Below are 15,045 nucleotides of genomic sequence, written 5' to 3' on the forward strand. Positions count from 1 at the left end.
TTGTTTTCTCTTCCCTTCTCTCCCCTTCTTTCGTTTTCTTCATTTCATTCCTCTCTTCGTTCCCTACTTATTCCTCTTCATTACTCTTTATCATTCCATCTCATCCCCTTCTCTCTTCTTCTTTCCTCTAGTTTTTATTAATTCTCTCTTTATTTGATGACCCTTGCATGGCTTTTCATAACAGTTTTCTACGCTCTCTCTCTCTCTCTTGGACTATCTGCTCCTTTTCCTCCTCCTCTTTTTCCTCAGCTCTGTCTGAGCTTCTGCTCGTTCGCCTCTAATGCCCTCCTATCTTACTCTTCTATTTTCCTTGGCATTTTAAATATAATTCCTCATCTCTCCCTCCCTCCTTCCCTCCCTCCTCCTCCTCTCTCTCATAATTTCTTCTCACATTTTCTCCCGCCGTTCTTTCCTTCCCGTACTGTCACCATGCTTTAAGGCTGTGGTGTCCGAGTGGTTAAGGAGATGGACTCGAAATCCATTGGGCTCTGCCCGCACAGGTTCGAATCCTGTCCACAGCGTAACATTTTCAAACACCAAGGCGGACTGATTTATGCAAGTCTGTTATGTGCATTTACCTGCCCCGAGGGAGTTATGGTAGTCGAAGGAGCCTAAAAGTGTGTACTGGGTGTAATTTCTTCCATAACTAGACAGGCACTCAGTGGAGCGCATCTCTCCGACAAGGGCAACGTAATATCCAAACCACTCTTCATAATGGGTTAGGTCTTTCATCAAGGATTAGGCTTTAGCAAAAAGTGCTTTCCGGATCCAGAATCTGTAATACGATCTGGATCGGTCTTAAAAGCTAATCGATTGTTTTGTTCCCTGAGACATGGGCTATCTACCCACCAAATTTGGTCCAAATCTCTCTTCTAGTTTTAGAGTAATCCTGCAAACAAACGTACAAAAAAAAACAAAAAAAAAAATCAGGGATGAAAACATACTCTCCTTGTTGCAGAGAATTACGACAGGGAACTGATTATAAGTTTATTTGTGAATTAGGCGGTGGAGCCTAGAGGAGTTACTGCAGTAATTTAACTTACAAAGTGCTGCTATATTCACACGAGAACAAAGAGATGGAACAATTATATATCCCCTGAAACAATAAGTAAATAGACATACACATAAAATAATATAAAAAATAAACAAGTAAATGAATTAACAGATAATGAAAATAATATTATGACACTCTGCATCTATCCAAGAGGGCTGAGAAATTAGCAGGATTTGGGTGATAACTGGCAAATGAAGGTTAAGGCTGGTAAATATAAATGTAATGTATTTTAGTGACAAAGCAGTAACAGTCAGCGCTGAATGTCTGGGACGCCACTGACGGAAAAAAAATGAAAATATACAACAGGGGATTATCAGCAGTAATATCAAAATTGTAAACGGTGATTTGATGGTACGCCCGTGATATCTCCAAACACCAAAGCTCGCCGGATGTGTCGTGAAAGTGTACGCTCAGTAGGAAGTGCTAAGAAGTATCGAGAAGAAATGGTGTGTGTTTATTTTTAGCAATGAACGGGGCCAGTACATTGTTTTAGTTCACAGACTTGTATCTTATAATTACTGGAGACAAATTAGAGAGGTTTCTTGTCGTAATTAAGAGAAGGAAATGTAACAGAAGGGTAGGCTTGTAGGCAGACAACAGAGACTCATGGACTGAATAGACGTGTTGGAAGAGTTTGGTTGAGTGATGTTCTCAAGACTCGCACTGGGCTCGTATGTGAAACTGTATTTACGCCCTGCATCTATTGATTGTCTATGCAGGTTAAGAAAAGAAGACCAATTTCTCAAATGCAATAAAAAAAATCAAGTGCAGAGCAGGGAAAAGTAAATAACTGACACCAAAATCTATTAATAATAATTTCGTGTTTAATGTTTTAGAACGTAATGTGATATTCATAACTAGGTTAGATTTGTTTTTAGTCGATATAGGTAGTATGGCTCTCGTATGTTTGCTTAGCTACCAATATATATATATATATATATATATATATATATATATATATATATATATATATATATATATATCGGCAGCAGCAGCAGCAGCCATTTCAAGTTCACTGCTGGACGAAGGCTTTGACTAAGCCAATCTCTTTTTTTTTTTTTTTTTTTTTTATGCAAATAAAAAACCAAAGGCCAGGGGCCTGCAAATCTGTCCCTCCAAGAAAAAACAAAACGGAGAGCCAAATTCAAGATTCATTCATTTCGAGATGCCTGGACACTGCGTTTGATAGACGGGAGATCATAGACAGTAGGCCAGGTTTTGCCTGCAAACTTCTCTGTCATTTCTCCACCTCCTGCCTGGCCTTTTTCTGCTGCTCTTACAATCTCTTGGAGTCCAGTCAGCCAGCCTCTTTGTTCCATCGGTTGTCCCTTCTTCTTGCAACATGACCTGCCCACTTCCATTTCTGTTCTTTTATAACTTCTATAACATCCTTTTACTTCAGTATGTGCTCTCACCCAAGCTGATCCATTCCTGTTTTGTAAAGATATTCCCAACACTCTTTAGAACGAATTAGTTTATTTTCCGTCGATTATGTCAGTTTCCAGGTCTTACAACCGTACTCCATTCGTCATATACTTTTTGTTTCATACATACCGGCAAGCTGATGACAGGGAGTGCTGGAGCTCCCGTTTCATCAGCCCTCAGGACTAGTTCCTGACCATCCCCCTTTGCTGAACTTTTTCAGTGTCTCAGTTACACAGAGAGTAGGCCAGCATGCTCTCCAGTACAAATTTCTCTAACTATCTTCACCAAACTACATGCACAGTACACACTACACTTCCTATTCAAAAATCAACAAAAATGGCGTCTACTAATCCAGCCTCGGAGTCCCCAGGGGGGGGGGGACCATAAATGCCCCCGCCATCTGCCCCTCTCCCGGTGACGACTCGAGGTGCCTGGAACCACTGTCTGACTCTCTTCTTCTTCATTTCTGCAACATTTGCGGCCTTTCATCTAACTTTCGCTCTGTTGAGCACCACCTCTCCTCCTCTAAACCTCACCTTCTTTTTCTGACGGAGACTCAGCTGTCTGAGGCAACCGACAGCAAACTCTTTTCTGTATCCTCCTACTTTCCCTATACTCATTTCAAAGCCAAAGGTGGCTGTTGTGTATACATACGCAACGACTTATCTTGCTCTCGTGTTCCTGAACTTGATTCTTCTGAATTCTCCACACTCTGGCTTCGGCTTTCCTGTCATTCTCTGACTAAATATATCTGTGCTGTTTACTTATCCCCTAATTCTACCGACTATCAAAAATTCTTCGACTATCTTACTTCTACGATGGAATACATTCTGTCCATTTCTCCTTTCTCTGAAATTTCCATTCTTGGAGATTTCAATGTTCACCACCACCTTTGGCTCTCCTCTCCTTTCACGGATCCACCTGGTGAACAAGCCTACATCTTTTCTATCCTTAATGACCTAGAGCAGCTTGTACAGCACCCTACCCGTATCCCTGACCGCCTTGGAGAGAGCTCCAACATACTTGACCTCTTCCTCACAACTAATCCTTCTGCTTACTCTGTTAATCTTTTCTCTCCGTTGGGCTCCTCCGATCACAACCTTATTACCTTAACCTGTCCTATTACTCCGGTACGGCCTGTGGACCCTCCAGGTAAACGTTGTCTGTGGCATTTTGGAGCCGCGAACTGGGAGGCCCTCAGGCAGTACTTCTTTGATTTTCCCTGGAATGATTATTGCTTCCATGGCCGTGGGCCATCTGAGTGTGCCTTTATGACACGGAGGTTATTCTCTCGGGCATGGAAGGATACATTCCTTTCTCATATCCTTTGACTAACGCAAGAAAGCCTTGGTTTAATCACGCTTGTTCTAATGCTGTCCGCAACAAGGAGAAGGCCTACAAAAGGTACCGGAGCCAATCCACCCCTGAATCACATCATCTTTACGTTTCTGCCCGGAATCGTGCTAAGTCTGTTCTTCGCTCTACTAAAAATAATTTCATCCATACTAAATGCTCTCAACTCTCCAACTCGAATTCTTCCCGCTCCTTCTGGCACCTTGCCAAAAATCTTTCTAACAACTTTACCTCATCATCCTTCCCTCCTCTTTTCTACTCTGATGGTTCTGTAGCTATTTCTTCTACTGATAAAGCAGATCTCTTCGCACAGACTTTCTCCTCCAATTCCAACTTAGACGATTCCGGTGCTGTTCCTCCATCACTTCTCCCCTCTGACTTCCTCATGGCTGACATTAAAATTTCTTCAGTTGATGTATTTTCTGCCATCACTGGCCTCAGTACTAACAAGGCATATGGGCCTGATGGGGTCCCTCCTGTTGTTCTCAAGAACTGTGCTTCTGTGCTTACACCCTGCCTAGGCAAACTCTTTCGCCTTTGTCTGTCAACTTGTACCTTTCCTTCTTGCTGGAAGTTTGCTCTCATTCAGCCAGTCCCAAAGAAGGGTGACCACTCCCAACCCTCCAACTATCGTCCAATTGCTTTAACGTCCTGTATTTCAAAAGTTTTCGAGTCAATTCTTAATAGAAAAATTTAAAGGCATCTTTCCTATCACAACCTTCTTTCCGATCGTCAGTATGGGTTCCGTCAGGGACGCTCCACTGGCGATCTTCTCACCTACCTTTCAGACTCCTGGTCATCCTCCTTTCGGGACTTTGGCGAAAGCTTTGCCATTGCACTTGACATCTCAAAGGCTTTCGATCGAGTCTGGCATAAATCTTTAATTTCCAAACTGCCCTCCTATGGTTTCTATCCTTCTATTTGTGCCTTCATTGCTATCTTCCTTTCTGGTCGTTCTATAGCCGCTGTTGTAGACGGCCATCGTTCTTCTCCTAGATCTATCAACAGTGGTGTTCCTCAGGGCTCTGTCCTATCACCAACTCTCTTCCTTTTATTCATCAATGATCTTCTAAGCTGTACATCTAACCCTATCCACTTATACGCTGATGACTCCACCCTTCACCTTTCCATTCGGTTCCCGCAACGCCCATCTCAACAGTTACTTCAAGAAACAAGGGATGAGGCTATGGCACACCTAATGTCTGACTTGGCTCGTATCGCTGACTGGGGTAAAAATAATATGGTTGTCTTTAATGCATCTAAGACTCAGTTCTTACACCTATCAACCCGACAAAATCTTCCACAGGTATACCCATTAATGTTTAATAATATTCAGCTTAATCCTGCATCATCCTTGAACATGCTTGGGGTTTCATTTACTCGGGACTTATCTTGGAAAGACCATATTACATCTCTTGTAAAATCTGCTTCCAAGAGATTGGGTGTGCTAAGCCGACTTCGCTCTTTCTTTACCCCTGCACAATTGTTGACTCTATACAGAGGTTTTATCCGCCCCTGTGTGGAGTACAACTCTCATGTGTGGGGAGGCTCCCCACACATGAGAGTTGTACTCTTAATAGGGTTGTACTCTTAATAGGGTGGAGTCAAAGGCTTTTCGTCTCATTAACTCTCCTCCTCTTACTGACTCCCTTCAACCTCTGTCTCTTCGCCGCACTGTTGCATCTTTATCTCTTTTCTATCGCTACTTTAATGGTCACTGCTCCTCTGAACTGTCTGCTTGCATTCCTCCACCTCTACGACGGGCGCGTAGCACCCGTCTGGCAGCAAACTCTCATCCCTCTTCTGTCCAACTCTCTAATGCAAGAGTTAACCGTTACTCCCAGTCTTTCATTCATGCAACAGGTCAGCTCTGGAACTGTCTCCCTCTATCTGTATTTCCTGCTGCCTATGATCTCCAGTCTTTCAAACGCAGTGTGTCCAGGCATCTCAAAATGATCGGATCTTGAATTTGGCTCTCTTTTGTATTTTGTTTTTCTCTTGGAGGGAACTGTTACTGCGGGCCATGGCCTTTGGTTCCTTCTTCCTCGCATTAAAAAAAAAAAAAAAAAAGCTACTTTTCATAATGTCTCTATGTTTACCGAAAGCATTTCATCCAACTGTGATGAGTCTTTTTGTTTCACTATCATGGTCTTTCATTGGTTTTAGTATCTGCCCCAAGAAATTCTACTCCTCGAGTTCTTCAAGAATTTCTTCGCATATTCTGATGACGCTCTTCGGTGTATTTGGATAAAGCATTACTTTAGTTTTACTCCGGTTCATCTTTATCCCTACTTTGAGACTTTCTCTATTTAGGTCATTTAACATTTCTTGCAATGTTTCTACTGCTTCTGAGGGTAGGACAGTGTCATCTGCGAATCTTAAATGGTTTAGGTTTTGCCCATCTATGTTTACTCATTTGTTCTCCCAGTCTAGCATCTTTAACATACTTTCTAGGTGTGCTGTAAATAATTTTGGTGAAACTGTATCTCCCTGGCGTACACACTTCTGAATCTTAATTTTTTCCGAGTCTTTATGTAATTTAACTATGGCTGTTCCCTCTTTATGCTATATACTGTATGTTTTAGAGCAGTTTTACAATGTTCTCAATGACCTCTTGTTCTCGCAACTGAATTTATAATTGCTATTTGCTCCACTGAGTCGAAAGCCTTTTTGTAATCAACAAAACCTAAGCACAGTGGTTTATTATATTCTGTAGTACTCTCAATTAGCTGATTCATTATGTGTAGATGATCAGTGGTCGAATACCTGCTTTGGGATTCTGCCTGCTCATGAGGTTGGTTTTCGTCGTAATTTTTTTTTATTCTGTTCGTAAGGACTTTAATGAAAAGTTTCTTAAAGCCTGGTAATAGGCTAATGGGTTGATAGTTACTAAGATCTTTTGAGCTGCCTTTCTTGTAAAACAAAGTAACTACTGCATTACACCATGCTTTGAGAATTTCCTTCTTTATACACAGAGTAAATAAGTCGGCGAGCCTGTTTTGTAATCTGCTATTATTCCATCTTCTCCTTGGGCTTTCCCTCTTTTTATATTATTATGAAAAATTTTACCTCGTCTGGTATTACCCTGGTATTTCACTTGTGTCAACTACAAAGTTAGCAATTGTTACTATTGTCTTTGATGCATACAGTTCTTTGTAAATTTCTTCAACTCTTTTAACCCTCAAATCTCTGCATGACTTCACTGTCTTTGTCTTTCAGTTATATAATTTGATGCTCTCCTAGTGTCACTTTACTTCAGACCTGTTTCATACTTTTTCCTGTTTTGATGTTTTCTTTGACCTGATCCATGTTTCTCTTTCTGTTTTCTTCTCTCTATCTCTTGATAAATTTATTTAATTCCACTCTATCTATTTAATCTTTATGTTTTTACTTTCATCTCCTTTATTCTTTTCATGAGCTCAAGGGTTATTTTTGATTACTTGTTGGCTTTGGTTGTATTTGCTTTCTCTACTACCTCTGCCGATTCTCCTAATGCTTTTGTTAGTCAATCATTCAACTTATCAGTGTCACACTCAGCATAACTTAGAGCCTGAATTCTGTACATTATTTCTAACTGAATGGCTGTTTTGATGTCGCTTACATTTATTGGGTATATGTGTTTATTCTATTCAGTTTTTTTCTTTCACTTCTGAAACTGAATCTGACTATGCAACCCACCACTCTATGGTCCCTTCCGATATTTACTTTGTTGATAACTGTGACATTTATTATCATACTCATTTCTGCTATAATGAAACAGATTTCATTCTTTGTTTCTCTCTTCAGACTTCTCCAGGTCCATTTTGTCCCTGTTCTTTTGTGAAGGAATGTGTTCATTATTCTCATGTCATACATTTCAACATTTCTTACTATCATTTCACCTTTGTAATTCCTCTCTCCCAGTCAGAATTTTTCCATACATGATTCTCCATTTCTCGATTTGACAACTTTTGCATTGAAGTCTCCCATGACTAAAGTATATCTAGTCTTTTCTTCTTCCATAATCTGGGAGATGTCATCATAGAATGTTTTTATTTCTTCATCTGAGCTTTGAGAAGTTGGTGCATATACTGGCATTACTTTCAAGGTGTTTCTTTTGCCCTGCCTAATTACAATCCATGCTACTCTGTCAGATACACTGCCGAATTTAACAGTGTTCTCTGCAATCAATCAATCAATCAATCAAGAAGAGACACATGCCACAGGGCACATAGTCTCACTCATACTCTGACTCCACCCTTCTGAGTCCCTGAGTGCAACCCTCCGGGCAGCGACTCTTCCACCTCTAAGTATCTCTTGACAGGAGTGATCAACCTGCTCCAGCCATGAGTTACATGGCTTTCCCCTTGGCCTCCTCCACCCTGGTTTAACTCATTCAGAGGTCACTCTGTGAGTAGGATCAGCCTCAGAAAAGTGGGTTACATGCTATATAGCTGGAGTTGGCATTGATATTTTATGTGGGCAATAGGCCTTGATTCAGTCTCACGGACTAGTCACTCGTTTCACACCCAGTTATACCCACGATATTCCATGATCCTGTGAAGACACTTAGTACTAAAGGAGTCAGTTTGCTGCTTCACGTCACTGTTTTGTTTCCATGTCTCACAGTCATAAAGTAAGACAGGGAGCATCAGCACCCTGAAGATGCGAACTTTCGTCCTACACAAATACTGACAATGCCATGAAGATGTGAACGTTCGTCCTTCTACACAAATATCGATAGAGCCAAATATCTGAACTGAGTGAATCCATAACCCCGTAGGCCAGATCAATGCTACGAGAGATCTCACTGTCTGATCAATTGTAGTTATGGACCACACTACCAAGATAAGTAAATCTTTCTAAGACTTCTATATCCTCACCACATTCGTGGACAGACTGAACTGCTTCATCCAACAAGCCACCAAATGCCTGGACCTTGGTCTTGGCCCAAGAGGCCTTTCACCCCTAAAAGGCGGGTGCCCGCATATGCTGTCCAAGGGTACTAGGGCCAAAAAGATGGGAGTCCGCATATGCGGTCAAGACCACCACCCCCACCCCCCTACCACCATACCCACACATCACCCCCACCCCCACCCCCACCCTAACCCCCCCACAGCACCCTCGCGCTTCCACCCCCACCCCCTTGTCGAAACTCAAGATTGTGTTCCAAAAGAGCTCGAACAGCTAGGATACGGTAAATGGTTGATTTCTTGGGCATGAACCCACATTGCTCAGGCCTCTGAAACTTTAGCAGGTGGTCCCGAATATGCATCAGGAGAATGTAAGCAAGAACTTTGCCTGGCACAATGAACACTGTAATACCACGGTCGTTACTACAGTCACGCTGGTCTCCTTTTCCTTTACAACTAGGGGTGATCAAACTCTTTGTCCAGTCAGGAGGAATGCCACCGGTCTGCCAAACAGCTTCTACGACAGCATGTATTCCCCTGATCATGGCTTCGATCCGGCTTTGATCAATTCTGCTGGGATGTCACAAACACCAGCTGCTCTACCATTTTTCAATCTAGCCACTGCCTTCTTGATTTCATCTAGAGAAGGCATGGCTTTGTCAATTGTTGGGACAGCAGTCAATGGTTGTACGCCAACTGACGGAAACTCTCCACTGGAAGGTTCAGCCACATACAGCTGCTCAAAGTACTCAGTCCAATAAGCTCTACACTCACTCACCCCCGGCACGAGCCATCCATCTGTTGTCCAAACAGAGTTACCCTGAGGGGTGGGTCTGGATTGGAGCCTCTTCAGGCCTCAGTAGGCAGGTCGAAGGTCATTTGCATGAAAACGGCCTTCCACCTCCTCAGCGATTTCCCTGACATACCTCTCCTTATCCCCTCTCAGTGAAACTCATGCCCGTCAAAACAGAAGTCTGTGGTGTCTCTGATCCCCATCCAGTCTGGCAGCATGACTCTCCTCAACCGTGGTCAGCATCCCCTGCAAGATGAATCCCCTCCTTGATCTCAGGCAGTCTCTACACTCATCAGCTGCTGCCAGGGTAGCACACTTAAAGGTATCCCAGTGTTCAACAGGATCCTCAACAGTACTGAGCACTGCAAACCAATTTGAGATGGCCAATGCATACTCTTACGCACAGTCCTCATCCTTGAGTTTCTCAAGATGGAATCTTTTTTGGTGGCATCGTGAGAATCTCTCAGTTTTGATTTGTAGCCTTAGAGTAGCAACAAGAAGTCTGTGATCAGTGGCAAAGAACTCTGCACTCCTGAAAACACTGCAGTTCTGAAGAATACTCCAGCGAGTACTGACAAGAATGTGATCAATCTTACTAGCAACCCCTCCAATATCGGGATACCAAGTCCAGCTGTGAAGATTTGGCTGCTGGAACCAGGATCCAGCAATTCTTAACTTACTGGATTTTGCAAATCCAGAAGGTAAGGCCTATTGGAATTCCTGCTTCCAGAGCCATAGGGACCTACATAATCCTTGATGCCCTCCCTGTCAGTGCCAGTAACTGTATTAAAGTTGCCCAAGATCAGAGTGTATGCTGCGAGGGGCACTGTTCCACAAGAGTCAAGTTTGGTGTAGAATAACACTTTCTCTTCAAGATTACTCATCTCAGGTAAAGCATACACTGCAATGAGAAAGATGAAGCCCAAGGAGTTCCTCAGTCTCACTAGCATTAGATGCTCATCAACTGGAGTAACCCTGTCGACACAAGAGACAAAGTGAGCAGCAATTGGCGCAGTGACACCCTTAAGACGGGCACCATCATCACAGCCAGACCAGTAATATGTGTAACCATCACTACTATAGTAGGACTCGTCTAAGTTTGGGGCTGTGGTGTGGCCCGCACCTGTGTACAGTGTTGCCACGTTTTCTATACCGTTATCTCTCTCTCTCTCTCTCTCTCCTGGCGGGAGATGTGAGCCACCCTGAGTACTTCTGATTCTTTTATAAGTTGTTTATAATTGTGCTTTCATTTGTTAATTCGGTTTTGTTATATTTAGTGATATTTATCATTTTTTGTATACGGCGACAGATGACTCGTTATTGCAGTACCATGATTGATTTTCATTCATTCATTCTCTTTCCCCTTCCTCCATCTCGCTCTCAGCCTGACAATGCCTCCACCACCAACACCCCCCGTCTCTCTCTCTCACTCTCTCTCTCTCTCTTTTATTGCAAGAGACATTTTGGATATTTTCTTTTACATAATATTGTATATATTGTAAATCTGATATCATTTCTACACCACCCCTGAGGTCAAGGCCACCGACTGGGTGTGGAAGTGTTGCCGCTCGCGAGTAAATAATGTTTTTTTTTTTTTTACTTCAGTATTGGCATATGCCTACTATTTTGTCCTACATATTAGCTTATGATTATAAATGTGATTATTCCTCGCCCTTAAAATTACGGTAAAAGCCAGTAAATGTGAGCATTTTTCCCTAGCAACACCTGTACAAGCTATCCTTGGGTCTACGGAGGGGTACGTACTTTACCTTAGGCCAGACTGGGTGTGTCAGTGTTGCCACTCACAAGAATTATATGAATTATTTCTTTTACTTTGGATATTGGCATATTTCTTCTTTTTTCAGGCTCATTCTCTTATATCCATAACTGTAATATTATTACCCACCCTAAAACTACGCTAAAAAACATTAAAAGTGACTACAATTTCTTTTAGCAACACTGTACAATATGTATGCCATGTTTCTGTGTTACTGTATAAATATTTTATGTATAATAAGATTACTGTTGATTCATCCATCAAAATACACATGTAAGTTTTATTCATCTGAATTTATCGTATTTGTGTTGCCTTGTACATAAATAGCTTCCGTTTCACATCGCAAGTTGGGGAAACATGGCACCATTGTACACAGGTGCGGGCCACACCACAGCCGCAAACGTAGGTGAGTCCTACTATAATCTCACCATGCCCGGGTCGGCTCACTTCAAAGAGTGCAACTATGCCAACCCCCAATTGCCCCAGCTCTTGTGACAACAAAGGCAGTTGATCATCCTTTGAAAGGCTTAAAACACTCCAAGCCCCAGCCTGCAGTGCCTTCTGAAGGTTAAGCCCGCACTTGGGGCGTCGGGCTTGCACGTCCTCTGCACCACCACGACGCGTAACAAAAGCAGAGTTTGTGCTACGAGGTCCCTCCCCATCGTTTGGTTGTTCGGGGTCCCGTAGGCATTACCCTGCAACCATCATGGTGGGTGCCAGCATGACAGGGCCTCAAAAGGCCTGCCAGGCCGGCACTCGAGGAAGGACCCCCAAGCAAAACTAGGTGAGGGTCAAGCAACACGTACTGACCCCTATCCCTCTTGCTTCTCTTATTTCACGCAAGCTTTTTTTTTTTGTTTTTTAGGGAAAGGAGGCAAACCCCACCCCAAACTCCCAAGTCAGGAATCGTACACCACTCTCTCTCTCTCTCTCTCTCTCTCTCTCTCTCTCATTTTGCCTTCCTTTGTAGCAAAATATGTGGTTGCTATCTTGGAGCTCAATTAATTTTTCTTCTTTTCTGTGGATCTCATTCAGATGTAAAATATCCCAACCAACAGTTTCTAATTCAGTCATTAAGATATCAAGTTTGTAATCTTCTGCTAGGGTTCTTACATTGTATGTGTAGATTTTGATAGATTTCAGTTTGTTTAATGTCCCGGTCTCTGATTTGCCAAGACGGTGCCCACTCACTTTCAGTGGCACACAGGAGGCAGTGCGGTAGGACCTTTAGGAGAGGATGATCCAACAGGAACGCACGTGAAATCAGTAACAGTAAAATTCAAATTTGGTTGGGGAAATCGTGGCAAATAATCTTACCTCCCTGCCACATAGTTTTTGATGAGAAGTAATTTTTTGCCACCTTATTCAATGTATTTGGTGGAACCCTATATATCTATAGGGGGTCCCATGGTCCACGCCGTCTAAGACGGTACCTCTTACATGTGCAAGGCCTTCCCCTATTTGGCACGAGGGATGCACCAGATAGCTGTGGGATCCTGTCCCTGGATATGTGTGTATGTATACATATACTGTATATATATATACATATATATATATATATTGTGTGTGTGTGTGTGTGTGTGTGTGAGAGAGAGAGAGAGAGAGAGAGAGAGAGAGAGAGAGAGAGAGAGAGAGAGAGAGAGAGTGCAACTCCGGGAATAGACTGGCAGCACAGTCCCTAAGTCCAGTTTACAGTATGTCACACTTTCACATGTCATTACTTAGGTGCTAAAACTCACTGTCCAAACTGATTATAGTCAGTCTTGTTTCGTCAAACGCAACTGGGTCACTACTGAAGTTTGAGTTCTAAATAGTGGTGGCATGGAATCCAATCAGCCACTGTTGAGAGCTAGGAATGTCTCTTTGGTTACTAAATAGTGCAAGCCTCTGATCTAATCTGACGACGCTTGGCCATCAACAGAGATAAATGAGGTTGAGGACCTTTGGGAGGTTATAGTAAATGTACTATAGATGTCTGTCTGATTCAGGACTGGCTTAAAGGTATAAGAGTGTGTGTTTTTATGACATGTCGATCGGTCTTGTGGACGATTAGTAAAATCTGATTTAATGAAAAGAAGTTAATTAAAATGTTCCCTCCAGTATCACAGGATCAAACTCATGTCCGTTTATATAACAGTCCACTCCTCTTACCACCTGGCTTCCGTAGCGAGACGTGTGTAAAATGGGTTACGAGGAAACAGAGAACAGAATTTTTATTGAATACTTCGTTCTTTGTAGCCCGAAACGTTAGAAAAATGAAAAAAAAAAAAACATGGGATCTTGCATAGAATAATAGAGATATGAAGAACTTGAAGTCCTTCTTGTGTTCCCCTGTCATTCAGCTTTACCTAGAGTGGTTACAGCGTGTGATTTCGTCTTCGGGATCTCGTTTCAGCCATCATGACCTTTATGTTTTTTGATATATCAAACTGATTTTTCTGCTGGCAATGTACTGAGAATATAAGCAGATTACTTTGCGCAATTAACCACGTTGAGTACACCGCTTCCCGTCCGATCAGCGAAGTTAAGCAACGTTGGGTCTGGTTAGTACTTGGATGGGTGACCGCCTGGGAACACCAGATACTGTTGGCATAACGTTCTCCCTATGTGTCAAGTGGGGTTGGTGGAGGAGTAGTGCCCCTCCCTGTAAAACAATTAACTCTAAGCCTTGGCCACCCCGTTTGGGATACATGGCGTCTGGCAATGAATGAAAAAAAAATGAAACTCCTTCAATCTGTTGACAACTTTTTTTTTTTTTTTTGCTGCTTCTTGTTACTTTTGGACAATTATACTGTTTTAAGTTTGGAAAAGACTTTTCGATCTGGAGAGGTTAGAAATAGACTTCAGTAACTCCTTTGATGCTAGATATCCCTCCTGATAATGAATAAAATGATCTGGTGGTAGTGTAACTAAATATATACGTCACTGGACTGAAGGGGTTAATAATGTGGCTATCCATATACCCCCACATTGCAGTGACGCCATTTTTAGCCTACTCTCGCAAATTCTAGATATGTAAATTCATGTTGGGAGAGACTTTTTTTTTTTTTCCACTGAGGGAGTAAGAAATAGCAATCATTAACCCATTCACAACTAGAGTCCTCTCATTAAAAAGTATAATCATTCGTCAGCAGCAAGGGCAAATAACAACGGCGTCCTTTGGCTGAGAGGGCTAATGTCTCAAAACGTGACGTCACCCTTTGTCTACAATGACTTTCTTAAGTCTTAACCCCTTAACCGCGGGGCATCACTTTCGTGACACTCAGGCGCAGTGGATCATACCGCGGGGCATCACTTTTGTGATTCTGTGTTATTTTGAATTATCCCAGGCTTACAAGTGGTGGCTTGTATCATCTATCATTACTGCCAATGTCCAACACTAGTCAGCACTCCAAATCTCATCTGTACTCCCATCCATTGTTGACAATTTAGCCATTTTTCCCCATTCCTGACTTTCATCCCTACCTTCCCTCCATTACCCTGTCCTCTGACCTCCCTGGCCGCGCTGCGCTAAAGCAAATTTCCCCCGGATTTATCCACTGACTTCATCCATTGAAATAAGTCCTATGCCCTATTCTTATACAAAATAATATATACCAAAAAGAAATAAGGTAAGTGATAGTGCTATACACCTTGATTTGGCTAATTATCACCTGACAACACCTCATGTGCACTAGTTCGCTAATTTCCCACGGAAATTTCCCCTTTAAAATATGCCGTTTAATCTGTTCTTGTAAAAAAAAATTATATA

The 15,045-nt window shown here is 42.3% G+C and overlaps 1 non-coding gene and 1 pseudogene across 1 annotated transcript; both read left to right on the top strand.

Moving 5' to 3' along the window:
• Nucleotides 1-439: 439 nt before the first annotated feature.
• On the top strand, nt 440-521 carry TRNAS-CGA (transfer RNA serine (anticodon CGA)). Its single transcript has one exon. It is a non-coding gene; the product is annotated as a tRNA-Ser (tRNA).
• Nucleotides 522-13,772: 13,251 nt separating this feature from the next.
• Nucleotides 13,773-13,886, top strand: LOC145404169 (5S ribosomal RNA; annotated as a pseudogene).
• Nucleotides 13,887-15,045: the final 1,159 nt, after the last annotated feature.

This window comes from Coenobita brevimanus, chromosome 62 (genome assembly GCF_032717465.1).
Source record: "Coenobita brevimanus isolate Jiangsu-jjx chromosome 62, ASM3271746v2, whole genome shotgun sequence".
NCBI lineage: Eukaryota > Metazoa > Arthropoda > Malacostraca > Decapoda > Coenobitidae > Coenobita > Coenobita brevimanus.